This window comes from Glossina fuscipes, unplaced genomic scaffold (genome assembly GCF_014805625.2).
Source record: "Glossina fuscipes isolate IAEA_lab_2018 unplaced genomic scaffold, Yale_Gfus_2 61646, whole genome shotgun sequence".
NCBI classification, from domain to species: domain Eukaryota; kingdom Metazoa; phylum Arthropoda; class Insecta; order Diptera; family Glossinidae; genus Glossina; species Glossina fuscipes.
In genome coordinates, this window is record NW_024003855.1 from 849,304 (window position 1) to 863,507 (window position 14,204).

At 34.1% G+C, this 14,204-nt stretch overlaps 1 long non-coding RNA gene across 1 annotated transcript in view; it reads left to right on the plus strand.

The window, feature by feature from the left end:
• LOC119643791 overlaps positions 1 to 13,390 on the plus strand; it is a 31,205-nt gene extending 17,815 nt beyond the window's left edge. Inside the window, exon 3 of the long non-coding RNA XR_005248438.1 lies at positions 12,477 to 13,390. This is a non-coding gene — a long non-coding RNA (uncharacterized LOC119643791). The remainder of the gene's footprint in view (positions 1 to 12,476) is intronic.
• The last annotated feature ends 814 nt before the right edge of the window (positions 13,391 to 14,204 follow it).

Consider the following 14,204-nt stretch of genomic DNA (forward strand, 5'->3'; position numbering starts at 1 on the left):
GCCTTTTCGTAATATAAGGATCATCAAGCTCTTTGGACCACCTCTTTATAAAACCAAGCGCGGACCTAGCTTTGCTTAACGAGGACTCAATATGCAAATTGAAACGTAACCTATAATCGAATAGAACGCCTAAATCAATGAACGAATCGACGTCTTCCAACCTGTGCGAATCAATGAAGTATTGGGTACTAAACGACTTCCTTCTTAAGAAAGAAAGCTTCTTACATTTATTTAGATTTAGTTTCAGAAGATTGAGAGAGCACCATGCAACCAAATTGTTCAAATCACTTTGAACATGATGTGATTGCGATTCTACGCAAAAAGAAGAAAACAGTTTCACATCATCAATATACATTAACATCTCACTGAATTTAATCACGGAGGGCAAATCATTGATGTATAAATTAAATAAAATAGGTCCCAAGTGGCTACCTTGAGGTACGCCAGAAGTCACGGGGAATTCATCCGAGGTAATGAGGTTAAACAAAACCCTGAAAGATCTACCATACAGATAAGAGCTTAACCATTCCACTAAGAAGAGAGGAAAGCTAGAGATCTGGAGTTTAAATCTAAGAAGTCTATGATTAACCATATCAAACGCTTTGCTAAAGTCAGTGTAAATGACATCAGTGCGAGAACCAATAAAAAAAGCCTTGAAAACATGAGAAGTAAACTCCAACAGATAGGTCACCGTAGATCTTCCCTTTCGAAAACCATGCTGGAAAGGAGAAATATACAATTTCATGGAAAAGGCTATATGCTGAGCCACAATTCGCTCGAACAGTTTAGGTAAGACACTCAACTTGTCAATGCCTCTGTAGTTCTCTACAAGTTGCCTACTACCACTTTTATGAATAGGAATAAGGAAAGAAGTCTTCCAACACAAAGGGAAAACACCTAAATTCAAAGACTTATTAAAAATCTTTGAGATAACGACGCAAAGCTCGCCAGCACAAGATATAAGTACACATGAGGGGATCCCATCAGGTCCAGGCGAACAATTATATTTCAGAGAGCTCAATCCTTCAAAAACGTCATTTTCAGATATAACAAAGTTAGGAATTGAAATCGAATTAGAAATCGGATATGGATAATTTACCGATAAATCAAAATTGGCAGTTGAAAAGTTCTGTCGGAAGTATTCCGCAAAGAGATTTGAGGTTTCAAAATCATCCGCGGACTCGGAGCCATTAAAAGACACAAACGACGGATTTATGGAGATTTTTCTTTTGGAATTAACGAACTTGAAAAAGTATTTAGGGTTAGCAAACAAGGAGGATTTAACAAACTGAAGGTAACTGCAGTAGTATTGGCGGTTGAGGGAATTAAATTTATGCCTTGCAACAGAGTAAGCGAAATAGTCGAGAGAAGAACCGCTTTTCGAAAATTTTTTGAAAAGCTTGTTTTTCCTATTCTTGTAGTATTTAATTGTTTTATTAAACCACGGGGGACCCTTGCTTCGAGGACGGGACTGCTTGATCGGAACGGATGCAGAAATAGCTTGATTTAATATATTGTAGAACGACGACAGTAAGCTATCAATGCTTCCCTCTGAGAAATCGAGCACAAAATGAGAAAGATGTGATTTTAGTATGGAAACATTGATTTTATGGAAATTATAAAGTTGATATGAAAAATTTGAATTTTGAACGTTATAGAAGTTCAACGAACCAACATACTTGTAATGAAAGGAAACACCCAATGCTGGATGATATGGATCCTCAGGTAAACTAAACGGAAGACAACGATTAACGCAAACCTCAGGAAAATTTGCAAAGCAGAGATCAAGAAATCTCCCATTACAATTAGGGGTACCATTGTATTGAACTAAATTATTATCAACTAATTCATTGAAGAACACAACGGTTTTATCAGATGTTGAGGAAGGGATCAAATAGCCAGAACTATCACTGTAAAACCAATTGACTTGAGGCAAATTGAAGTCACCCAACGCAAGGACTATATCGGTAGGTTTAGATTGCTTGGCCACTTCACAAATGAGGGCGGCCTGTTTCTTATATACTGAGATATCCGAATTTGGGGGAATATGGGAGCAGGTCACATATAAGTGTTTCTTAGGAAATTTCACTCGAATGGCGATAAATTCAACATCGGGAGTAGTTGGAAATTCCAACGAATAGGTGGGGAGTGCCGTAGAAATAGCAATTAAAACACCACCACCATTGCGATACAAACGATCATTTCTGAAAACTTGAAACGAATTATGGAAAAGTTCCGACGAATGTAGATCCGGCTTCAACCATATTTCAGTGAAGACCAGACAGGAAAACTCCGTGCTCACTGAATTTAGGAAAGTAGAACGAATTTTTGAATTTAGGCCCCTAACATTTTGATAAATGAGAGAAAATGAGGCTGAAGAAATATTTAGTTTTTTGAAGGGGAAAGAGCTACTGCATTCGCATTACGGGGTCGGTCCCGAGGGATAAATTCCTTAATTAAGGATCCAACCGGCCACAAAGGTTTATTTAAAATCAAATCCATATTTTCGGTCGGAACTAGAATTTTAAAAGATGAGATAGCTCTAGATTGAGGACCCAGTGTGAAAATACTAACGCGCTTTAAATTAACAGAAGGGGCTTTCGCTGCCAGATAACCCTTTATGTTTTCAACAGATGTATCTGGTGCCAGTCTTGACACAAATATTGCCTTTCTGGGAGGAACTGCCTTCAAGCATATGTCATCAGTACTGGAAGCAGCAGGGTTAACGGATGGGGAGTTATGAGTTGGGGAAAATATAGAGGGGGTAACCACACTTGCACGAGCAGCTTGTGCGACCTGCTCAGTTTGGCGACCAGCATTTACACTCGAACAGCGAGGAGGAGAGGACGATTTACTATTACCCTTATTAGTTTTGGGCGATGACGCCTGAGAAGATTGAGTGACATCTATGGGAGGAGATACCCTTGCCACTTCAGCATAGCTCAAGCCAGAAGGACTTCTCGGCCTATTTGTAACATTTATGTTACCAACCAACTCAGCCGTAGCAGAAACACTAACATTATTTGTAGCCTTTAGGGAATCGCTAACTTGCATCAACGAAACGGACTTAGGAGGTGACGAACCACACGCTACGCTACGCGTTGAGACTTTGTTAGCTGGAGAGGAAGATGACTGCACAATATACCGACATTCATCAAACCTAGTCTTGATTAATTCAAACTTCTCCCACAAAGAGCCGAGATTTTTGCTGAAATCTGAGAAACAATTTCTCGTCTCCGTGAAGAGTTTGTAGAAATCAATGTCCCGCTTTCTACAGTCAGGACATGACCATAGTAAACCTTTAGAAGGGTCAAGGACTGCATCAGCAGCACGGCCGGTAATACCAGCACACTTTGCATGTCCAAAACGATCACACAACCAACAAGAAATGAATCGTTCAGATTCAGGGCCGGTTTTCGCACGACATGGAGTAAATAAACAGTCTATGTCCATTGAAAACAAAAAAAAGTAGCTTATGAAGGAAAAAAAAGAAAAACAAAAAAAAAAAATGTTTTTTTTCACGGCACAAATTTTCAGGAAAATTAAAGCAAATTAAATGACATCAACGCTCAAAAACAATTCGATCAATATAAATTACAATTAAAATTCGATTAATAGTGCCTTTTACAATTATTTAAGTTTTATAACGAACTCAGCTAACACTGAATCGTACTACTACTAATATCATCTACATACGTAATCAACATTAGCAGTAAGTAGTTTTTTGTTGAATATGTAATACATAGAAACTCAACAGTATTAACCAGAATAAATATTGTAATCTAGCTGAACAGCCGTTGAGCGGAAAAAGAAAATCATTTTTTCTTGTTTCAATCAAACAGGGCCGTAAGTGACGCAGTTGACGGAACGGTGTATGGGTTTGTGTAGTGAAAAAAAAGACCAACCAAAAATGTCATAAAAATGTATGGCGGCAAAAGTGACAAAAATTTAATAAAAGTTTATGACGGCATATTTTAGATAAAAGTGACAAAATTGTAATAAAAATCTACGCCGGCATGTCATAGATAGAAGTGACAATTTCCGGAGTATAAGTGTATCCATCAAAAGCACATTGCAAAAGGAGACAAAATTGCAAGCGCACCCAATAACTGATGCTTTTTAATGCTTTGAAGTCTACCATTACCTTCAATATAGCCGCACGTTTTCTGAAAGGAAATCGTTGAGTCTGCAATCAGCAATACAGTAGCATACAACTGCTTCTATCATATGGGCGTCTGAAAATCAAATCGAATATTACTACATTTTCTGTATATATATGTATTAAAAAAACGAAATATAAAAAATATTAAAAAGAGAAGACGAAAAAAACAAACGCATTTATTTTAGCTGCAGTCCCACTATAAATGAAAAAAGGTGATAGTAATAATAATAAGAAAAAAAAACGGCCTTTTCTTCTTAAGGTTTAAAAGAGATAATCATCTTCAAAATAATATCCATGCTTAACTTAATAGTAACTCAAGTAGCGAAAAGATGGCGTCAGACGTTTTTAATTAAGGTCTCCTATAACTTGACGTGAAAAAGTTTTAGTTCACCTCAGGGAAGCCGAAGGAACTACTCATGCCAAAATTTTATTAAGAGCCATAAGAAGAGGAAAGAGGATAGTGAAGTTCTGAATATGTACGGAACGCCTTTACTTTAGGACCAAATAAAACAAAATCTAATTTTACATTACTCTGATAAGAGGATAGAAAGCTCTCTGATCAGGGATTTGCATAACCTTAACCAACTTATGTAATAATATATTAATTCATGAAACCGATCCAGGTGTTGCTAAGGTAAAAAAAGAAATTTTGCCGAAATATGCTTAAATACCATCCTTACAGGCTCAAGGAAGCTTTAAGCATCGACAATTAGAGTCACGAAACCTGATTCATTAGCCGCAACACTGGCCCTTGCGTCAAGGAACAAAATATATTTTATCAAAAAAAACACACATTCAAACCCAATCATAGGGACCATGATAACCACATGTTTATATACCAATCTTATTATAACTATAATTTTAAATCACTAAAAATATCATTAGCTCAAAGCAGTCAGTCGTATATTCAAAATTTTACCCTACCATGCATCAAATTAATCAGCCTTATAGGAATTTGAATCACAACCAGATTTCAAGGCACTATAAATTCTTTAATAAGAGTTTCGCCTCAAACAGTGGCGAAGCAACGGACACCGGTGCTCGTTTCGGCACCTTCAGTGACAAATTTCGTCGGAGGAATTCAGCAAAAAAAATGATAGATACGTGCGAGGAATGTATGGACATTTTTCTTTTGGACTTGACAAACTTAAAAAAATATTTAGGATTAACAAGCCGTGAGGATTTTATCAACTGAAGGTATCTGCAACAAGGTTGGTGGATGAGGTAATTAAATCTATGTCTTGCAGCAGAATAAGCGAAATAAGAAGAACTACTTTCACAAATTTTTTGGAAAGTTCGTTTTTCCTATTTTTATAATATTTTATACTCTAATACTTTAAAGGCGAGGTTGCTTGATCGGTATGGAAAGAGAAATTGCTAGGTTTAATACATTATCGAACTATGATAGTAGGGTTTTGATATTCTCTGCAAAAAAATCGAACATAATGGATGGAAGATAAGATTTGACCAGTAAGATCATAATGTTATTTGAGGAAGTTGGGTTTGACACATTACAATGGTTCAATAGACCATCATTCTTGTAAAGAAAGAAAATGCTAATTGCTGGATGATACGGATTTTCAGGCAAACTAAAAGTGGACATTAGCATAGTGGAAAAGCAGCCTGCCATTGCAGTTAGAAGTATTGAAGTACATTACGATCAAATAATTCATTGACAAACAGAATACCTCTATCAGATGCTGAAGTTGAAGTGGAAATTATCCAGACAGAATTATCACTATAACGCCAAGTGACTTGTGGAAAATTGAAGTCCCCCAACGTTACGACTATATCAGCTAGCTTAGACTCTTCAGCCATGCCACAAACGAAGGCAGTGTGTTTCTTACAAATAGGGATGTCTGTATTTGGGGGAATATAGGAGCAACTTTTTACTGCCAATTTTCACCCGAATGGCAATAAATTCAACGTCAGTAGGAGTAGGAAATTTAAATGAATAGAAGCAGATAAGGTAATTAAAACGTCACCATCAACGCGATCCAATCGATTCTTTCTGCAAATCTGCAAAGAATTGTGAAAAGTTCCAATGAATGTAAATCGGGCTTTAACCAGGTTTCAGTGAAGGCCAAACAAAAAAACTCCGTGCGCACTGACATGGGAAAGTACAGCAAATTTTTGAGTTTAGGCCCCTAACATTTTGTAAATGGAATTTGGATAACCGTTTTTAAATTTTCTAAAAGCCATTGAATGACTTGAATTTGCAAGAATTATTAGAAGAATGGAATATAAGATCAATAATAATTCTAGCAACAATATTTAGAAACGAGTACAGAAAAATACTATCTAATAAATTGAACACTATATTTACGGACGTTGAAACATTCTTCATAGCATAATAAACATATTGAAAACACTTCTCACGCATTAAACAATCCCAACATCACATAAACTGATGAACAAGAAGAACTTATCAGGGAATATAACGAGAGCAATAATCATCCCGGAATAATCGAAATTGTTATCCACTTCAATAGAAATGTAAAATAGTACTAAGATAACTCAAAGTATTAATATAACACATTTTAAAACGAGATGGACTGATTATCATTCGTCAATATTGATTGGCCTCTTTATTAAGGTATTATTCTTAGCTAGCACAAAAAATATACTGTATTTTGTAATGATAAACTACAGATCGTATATTTTTAAAATGCTGTTTGAGGCTGTTTATAACTTCTGAGCTATTAGTGTCGAAGCTAGGAGCTAAGAGTTCACCTGGTAAACGTAAATTTCAACCATATACCATTTTGGCGAGTGTTGCGGAAGTATCTCCTTTGAAAGTAGATCGGAGACGCAGAAGTATTAAATAAAGATCGTCAAACCATTTCATTGTGTTGCTTTTAGTCATTTTGGCTGCTTTGAACTGTCTATGAAACCGTTAAACTATGCCATCTTATGACAACCAAGTAACTCGATGAAATACTTACTTGTAAATTGTGGTCCTTGCCCAATAGTTATTTTCTCACCCCCGATTCTGATATATAATTATTAGAAAAGGTTAATGCGATTGCATTAGCACTAATATCTTTTAGAGCGTATGTTTCTGGCCAGCGCGAAAATCAATATATTTCTGTCAATATTGGTCGACGGCCTTATGATGGTGATGAAAGTTCAATCAGACCCATATAGACAAGTTTAAACCTGCCTTTGGGAATAGGAATCTGTAAAAGCTGAGATTTGGTATGTCTGCGAATCTCTGATTTCTGGTACTGTGTACATTGGTTGGACCAGACAGTGAGTCATATCTGGTCAGTAATGTCTGGTCGCAATAAGTCATTGTAGTTTTTCGAACTCTATTCCTCTTAAAGCCGATAGGACATAAGGTTTCGACAATTTTCCAGAAATTTCACAAATAATTTTAAAGATTAGTACTGGAACTTTGAAAAGTTTCATATTGTTGGTTTATTTATTAAATAAACGCCGTAGCTTGTAACATCTAACATTCGTTCCGTTTTTTCACAAACTCAACTCTATAGGATTACAGAGGTTAGCGTTAGTAAGTTCATCGACCAAAAATTACGACTAGCAAAATTATGGGAAGCCCGAAGAGCATGGACTGAAAACGCAAAATTAAGGAAAGAAAAATAAGATGGCCAAGATGGTGGGAGAAGGGCTGGAGAAGACGAAGGTTTTGCTGGTATGAAGTGATCGCGAATAACTTTGTGATTGTTTCTCTAGTATGAGGGGAGTGGAAGTTGAGAATAAAAGCAAATGTAATTAAAATGATAAATTATTTTAAAGCAAGAACAATTTGGAGAAGAAGATTTATGAATTTATATGCTTATGTAGCTATAGGGAATGTATTTTTATATTGTTATTAGTAAAAGTATATTTTTTCACAGAAAGTCATTGCAGAAAGAAGAAGAAAATAATTAAGTTAATATACATATAAATAAAAATATAAACAATACGTTTTTACTTAAACGCATGCAAGCAAATTACATAATTCGTGTATGTGTTTAAACGTTAATATATTAACAATTTAATATTTCACGAACGTAAAGGTCATTAATGTACTGTAAAGCATACTATATAATCACCCTGCAACCTAATGATTCTAAAATTTATAAGTAATTCAAGGACGTCTACTTTTGTGTGCTACAAACATATCAGCAGTATCAACATAATCCATCAATATAGTTTTCAATAATATCATGACTAGCAGCTGTACCTACACTTTTCTGGAGCATTATCAGCGCCCTTACCCGCTTAGTACAACGTCGTCATTACTCTAGCTTCATCATAATAAGTATTCATAACGTAACACAAATTGTGATGTAAATGTATCTACTTTACTTACTCTTGTTATTGACTTTAAATAAGAATTTTCTTATTCATATTAATATATTTTTAATTCTTTGATAAATGCCGCGTTAAATTTTTTTTTATGAGAGGGGAGTAGCTTACGGACCCGACATTGAAAATTGTATGCCGCTGGAGACCGTAGATAGAGTAGGATGAAGAATGACCCAGAGTGCAGCGCCTGTTCGCTAAGTAGGTTTGGTCTTTCCGTTGGGCCATATACGAATATTGTAACCGTCTGTGGAGTGTCCGTGGGACAAAAATTGGAAGCACCCATGCTTCTTAAACTAGCTAGCTCCACAATGACATGTGTGTCCGTCTCTTATAGCCTTCAATCCTCTTAAAATGGCACCTACGTGGGGACCTAAAAGTAATAAAGTTCATACTTCTATATTTAGACAAATAGTTGAATTTAACAGACCCTTTCGCGTTGCAAATTCGTCACCGATCTGTTGTTCACGATAGGGAATATTGAAATTTAAATCTATTCATCTCAGCGCATTACTTTTGAATACTCGCGAAAGAGTATTTATCACTACGTTAATTTCGCTACGTACTAACATATACTGCTAAAAGTTAACGATCGTGCCATATTTAGTTTCAGACGGACACCAGATCGGCCTCATTGTTAAAATGATTTAATAAAACCTTTGAGGCAAATGCATCTTCAACATGCTCACAAGAGTTGATAATGTTGTGAATCAGTCCGTTATACTCTGCTAAATTAGGTTTGTATCTACAGTAGTAATTAATCATTCCCCCAAATTTTTGTGCCTGTTTAATGGATTTGGGATTTTCCAAGTCCTCAATGGCAGAATGGTTCTTATATTGGAAGGGTAGAATACCTTCTCTTGAGATCTTGTGTCCAAGAAAATCGAGATTTGTTCCTCCAAAAACGCACTTACGCGGTTGAACATTTAAACCGTACTCGCTGAGCCGGTCGAATACCAGTTTTAAATATGTTAGATGTTCTGACTCAGATTTACTGGCAACCAAGACGTTGACAATGTACGCAAATGTAAAAACTATGTGCTGCGTTCTGCAGTCAAACATGCCAAATGGTGTCACTACGGCTGTTTTATAAATGTCATCCTCACCCATAGGCACTTGATAATGTGTATTTCCTGTATCTAGTTTTGAAAAAATGCTACTGTTCCTAACCACACACATATATCGGCCTTCACTAGCAATTCGGATTCTTCTTTTGAGATTTTATATTTCACGGTTTTGGTCATGTAATCGGGTTCTTCAATTAGGGACATTTGTTTAATAATTGTAATTCTAAATATTAATTTTCGATCAAAAATAATTTAGCTAATGAAATTTTGCATATGACATTCACGGGCATTTCAGTTAAATGATCGGTACGTTGAATGTAAATTTCAATTCGTTTAGTCTCTCCTACGGTCTTTCATATCATTTGTTTATGTTGGGTGCCTAGAAGTAGTACTTAATAGTTTGCATACGCAAATATTACAGGCCAAATGTTCTACCTTATAATCTATTCGCCATCTATCAGTCAATAAAAACAATATAAATGCATATAACAATATCTATATACACATTACGTGTATATACACACATAAGAATATGTATATAAATATAATAAATATATATATATACATATATATACATACATTATTTTATATATATATTATATATATATATATGATATCTATATATATATATATATGATATCTATATATATATATATGATATATATATATATGATTGTTATGATTAGATAGAAGTAAATAACAATATATGAGAATTAAGAAAAATGAAGAAAAAATTCAAAAGTTGACACATAAGAAAAAAAATTTTTTTCCAAACCAATAAAAAAAATGTTTTAAATATTTTTCCTTGGTTTAGTTGTTTTGTTTCTGATATTCTGGTATTAGTTAATACTTTCGATTGAGTCATTATCGACCGCGTTCGCCTTTATTGCTTCATTTCCTGTACTTCCTGTACTTTATCGGATTTCTTTTTCGTGTTTCAAGATATTTGAAACATTTTTTGCTATTTGCATGCACTGAATAACGAAATTATTTACTTTTGAATTTCCATTCAGTTATGTTAACCATACTGTTCAGAGAAACACTGTGGCAGCTCGAATGGAAATCATATGCTGCCACACTCAGCGTACTCACCGTACATTACAACTTCAGACCGATGCGGCATGGCTTGGCCGGTATACGGTTGCGCGGAGTTGAAAAATTGCGAAAATGGGTTGGTAGTTGGATCGATGCCAACCCAATATAAGGCCACTCCACACGATATCGCCGTGTTGCCAGAAATGTGATAAAATGTAGAAAATTATGGAAAATATTTCGATTAATATACAATGTACCAATTTTTCACAAGAAATTCCTTTCTCAAGCGAAAAAATTGACAACATTGAAAGAAAGCACCTATCCACTATTCTTTTTTGTTTAATATTTTTCTTCATACTCCATATTTGACAACGGCGCATTATTATTCTTAAGGATCTATCAATCTGTAAAACAAAAAAGAAATTGAATTTTGGTGTCCAATGTTCAATCATTCTCATTTTTTGACAGAGTTTTCTTCCATTTTCTATTTATTAATTCTTTTAATTGGCGTTCAAAATTTTTAGTTTTGAAATTTTATGCTTAGTATTTCACCCATTAAAATTATTGTCAAAACCAGTTGCTAAGCAATTTAGCTATTTTTGTTATTATTCAAGTTTTACTGATTGATGAAAGTTTTAAATCATATTGACGGCTGTTACACAATTTTGTATGGGCTTTGTGTAATACTTATATAGCATATTTGTACTTTTTTTTTAATTGTTGTGGACGTCACTTGTTTTTAAAGGTTTTTAATGGAGAGTTTTTTATTTATATTTAAATTGCATTGGCTTTTTGCTTAAAACTGAGGGCGTGAACCGTTTATATCTTTTGGGCAGGATCGTCATTTATACCACGTTGTAACATAAGATAAATTCATTTTTATTTGTTAACATTGGTTGGTTTCTTTATTGAGGTTTTAACTAACTCAAAAAACGTAAATTAATTTAATAACAAAACTTATAATGAAATCAAAAAAACACAAATTCTTAAGATTACATATAAAATAAACTTTTATATAAAATATTGATACCTTACAATTAACAACTGCAAAAAGTGTTAAGTGATGAAGTACAGAAACCGACCAAATTAAACTATGAGAAGCCAGAAACACCTTAAAAATCAAGTGACATACTCCACATTCATTTATACGGTGTAAATCACAACTAAGTGCTTACGATACTTGATAAATTTTCAAAATTCTGTTACAAAATCTTTGGAAACATTTTTTAGGCAAGACTTTCCTAGAACGATAATATGCGATTAAGTTTCAAAAGTAACATGTTCTAAGATTTCTGTAGACAATACTGTATAAACCTAAATATTACCTCATTCCAACAGACCAGTACCAATGGATCAGTCAAGAGACTTCATCACAGTTTTACTGAAACCTATAGAATTATAATGCAAAACGAAAATAATTCAGATTAGAAAAACATCGTGAAGAAATTTTGGCCGATGCACTAGTTATATATAACATTGCTATTCATTCCACGACCAAGTTAACACCATACGAGATTTTTCACGGACGAACTCATAAATTCGACAACGATATAACATTTAACAATTCACACGATTACATAAAAAAATTAACGAATTTCGAGAAGACCTATGTCCCACCATCAAGGACAAGTTCGAAAATGCAGTTAACAACGGAATAAACAAATTAAATCTAAATATTATTTAAATATATAAATATATACAATAGAATATATAACTTAAAATTTTGAGATTATCGAGAATGTCGATAGAATAGAATATAGGCGAAACAAAATCACACTAAGATTTTCAAAACATAAAGTATAAAACACAACAATAAATTAACTGTAATTACCACAAAAAATTTAAAGATTCCCAAAGCAATAAATAAAAGTAAAAGAAAAACGTTAAATATCTCTTCCTAGGTTTTCACTCCGCTGGTCTTCACTCAAGTACCTCAAATTCAACCCATCAAAACAACCAGAGTATAATTCAGTTACATCATGGACCGACATGAATAATTAATAAATTTAGTAATCATGTACACATAGTAAATTTAAAATAATTCAATGCACATATTAAGACGATTTCATACGTACTGACGATGTTTCAAAAAGGAGGAACTCCGACAGACTTTAAATTACAAATCTTAAACATAACAAACTGCAAAACAAACTAGCTACTTTCACTCCTAACAAAAGAGCAAAGGGCGGACTGATAAATGGGCTGGAAACTGCAATAAAATTTACAACGGCAAATATGGATGATAAAGGTGGTTAAATCTAAATAATCAAATAGAAAACTTAAAAAGATATAAAGTCAATATTGCAAAATAAAATAACTTAAACAATCAAATGTTCTAAAGATTCAAAAATTTAACTTTCCATATTAATAAGTAGCAAGAAAAAATAGAATTGTACTTAACATCATATCAACACTCATACTGCATCAATGCAAGATACAACTAATTTACGATTCTTTCACAGTTGGTAGCTTAATATCTTACAAGTCTATTATAAAAACTCTAATATAATATTTAAGATTAGAATACCAACGCTTTACTAATATCTTAAAAGAATTATCAATTTTGTATCACGATATGAATATTCCAGTAACATATGTACAAATAAAATCAAAGACCATCATAGAAACAACCAGTCTGCAGAAACTAGAAGACTACCATATTGAAGGCAAGGAAGACATTTTGATCCTTCAAGAAGAAACAAACATGAAACCGCACACAACACCTACTATCGCTTCAACCGTTTTAAACTTCTTGTGGCCTCCACTCTACCAACATAACTATATCGTCACCCAACACAGCTATATTGTGATGTCACTCAAAACTACAACGAAAATAGCCAACACAGGATGAAGACGAAACCTGAAACCGCGTTATTGTTAATCAATAGTATGTTCCAACAATACTCTCATCACCATGTAATCAACATTAATGATACGCACTTTTTTTTTAAAATCAATACTTTTAAATCAGAATAAATATGGTAATCTACCTTAACAGTGGATTAGCAAAAAAAGAAAATAATTATTTTCTTCTTTGAATCAAAGAAAGCTGAATATGGGAAGTTGTAAATGAGATCACACATCCATGAATGGAAGAACTTATACATTATATTTTTTAAAATCATTCCGTACAAACTGCAATGAAGCGCATAGAAGATCGCTACATTTAAAAAAAATAGGCCGATGGAAACGTCATGTTGTGTGTAATTAGGACGTGTCCGCTTTTTTCTGCTGTTTTCTTTTATGATTGTCCAAACTCCAAAGTAAAATGGCCTATACGGCAAAACCTCGAGCAAGTAGTTTTGACATTTACTTTACATAGCGGACACCCACTGTGTACAACAACAAAAGAAGACAGTCCATTGTGTGAAATCGAATAAGCACTTTAACTTACGACCCATGTGCTTCAGAAATGATCTCTGCGGCAGGCATAACTATTTACCAACTCATTTTAGTATTCAGCAATAATCCACTTCAGTTATAGATGATTTTCGCATAGGTGAGAATCTCACTTCTGTACAATATTGTCCAGATGTTGCCCTCTGGCTCTCGCACCGCGCATTAATCTCATTATCACTTTATGTCAGCGTAATCAGAATTGGACATAGAGTCTATTATACAAACTTGAA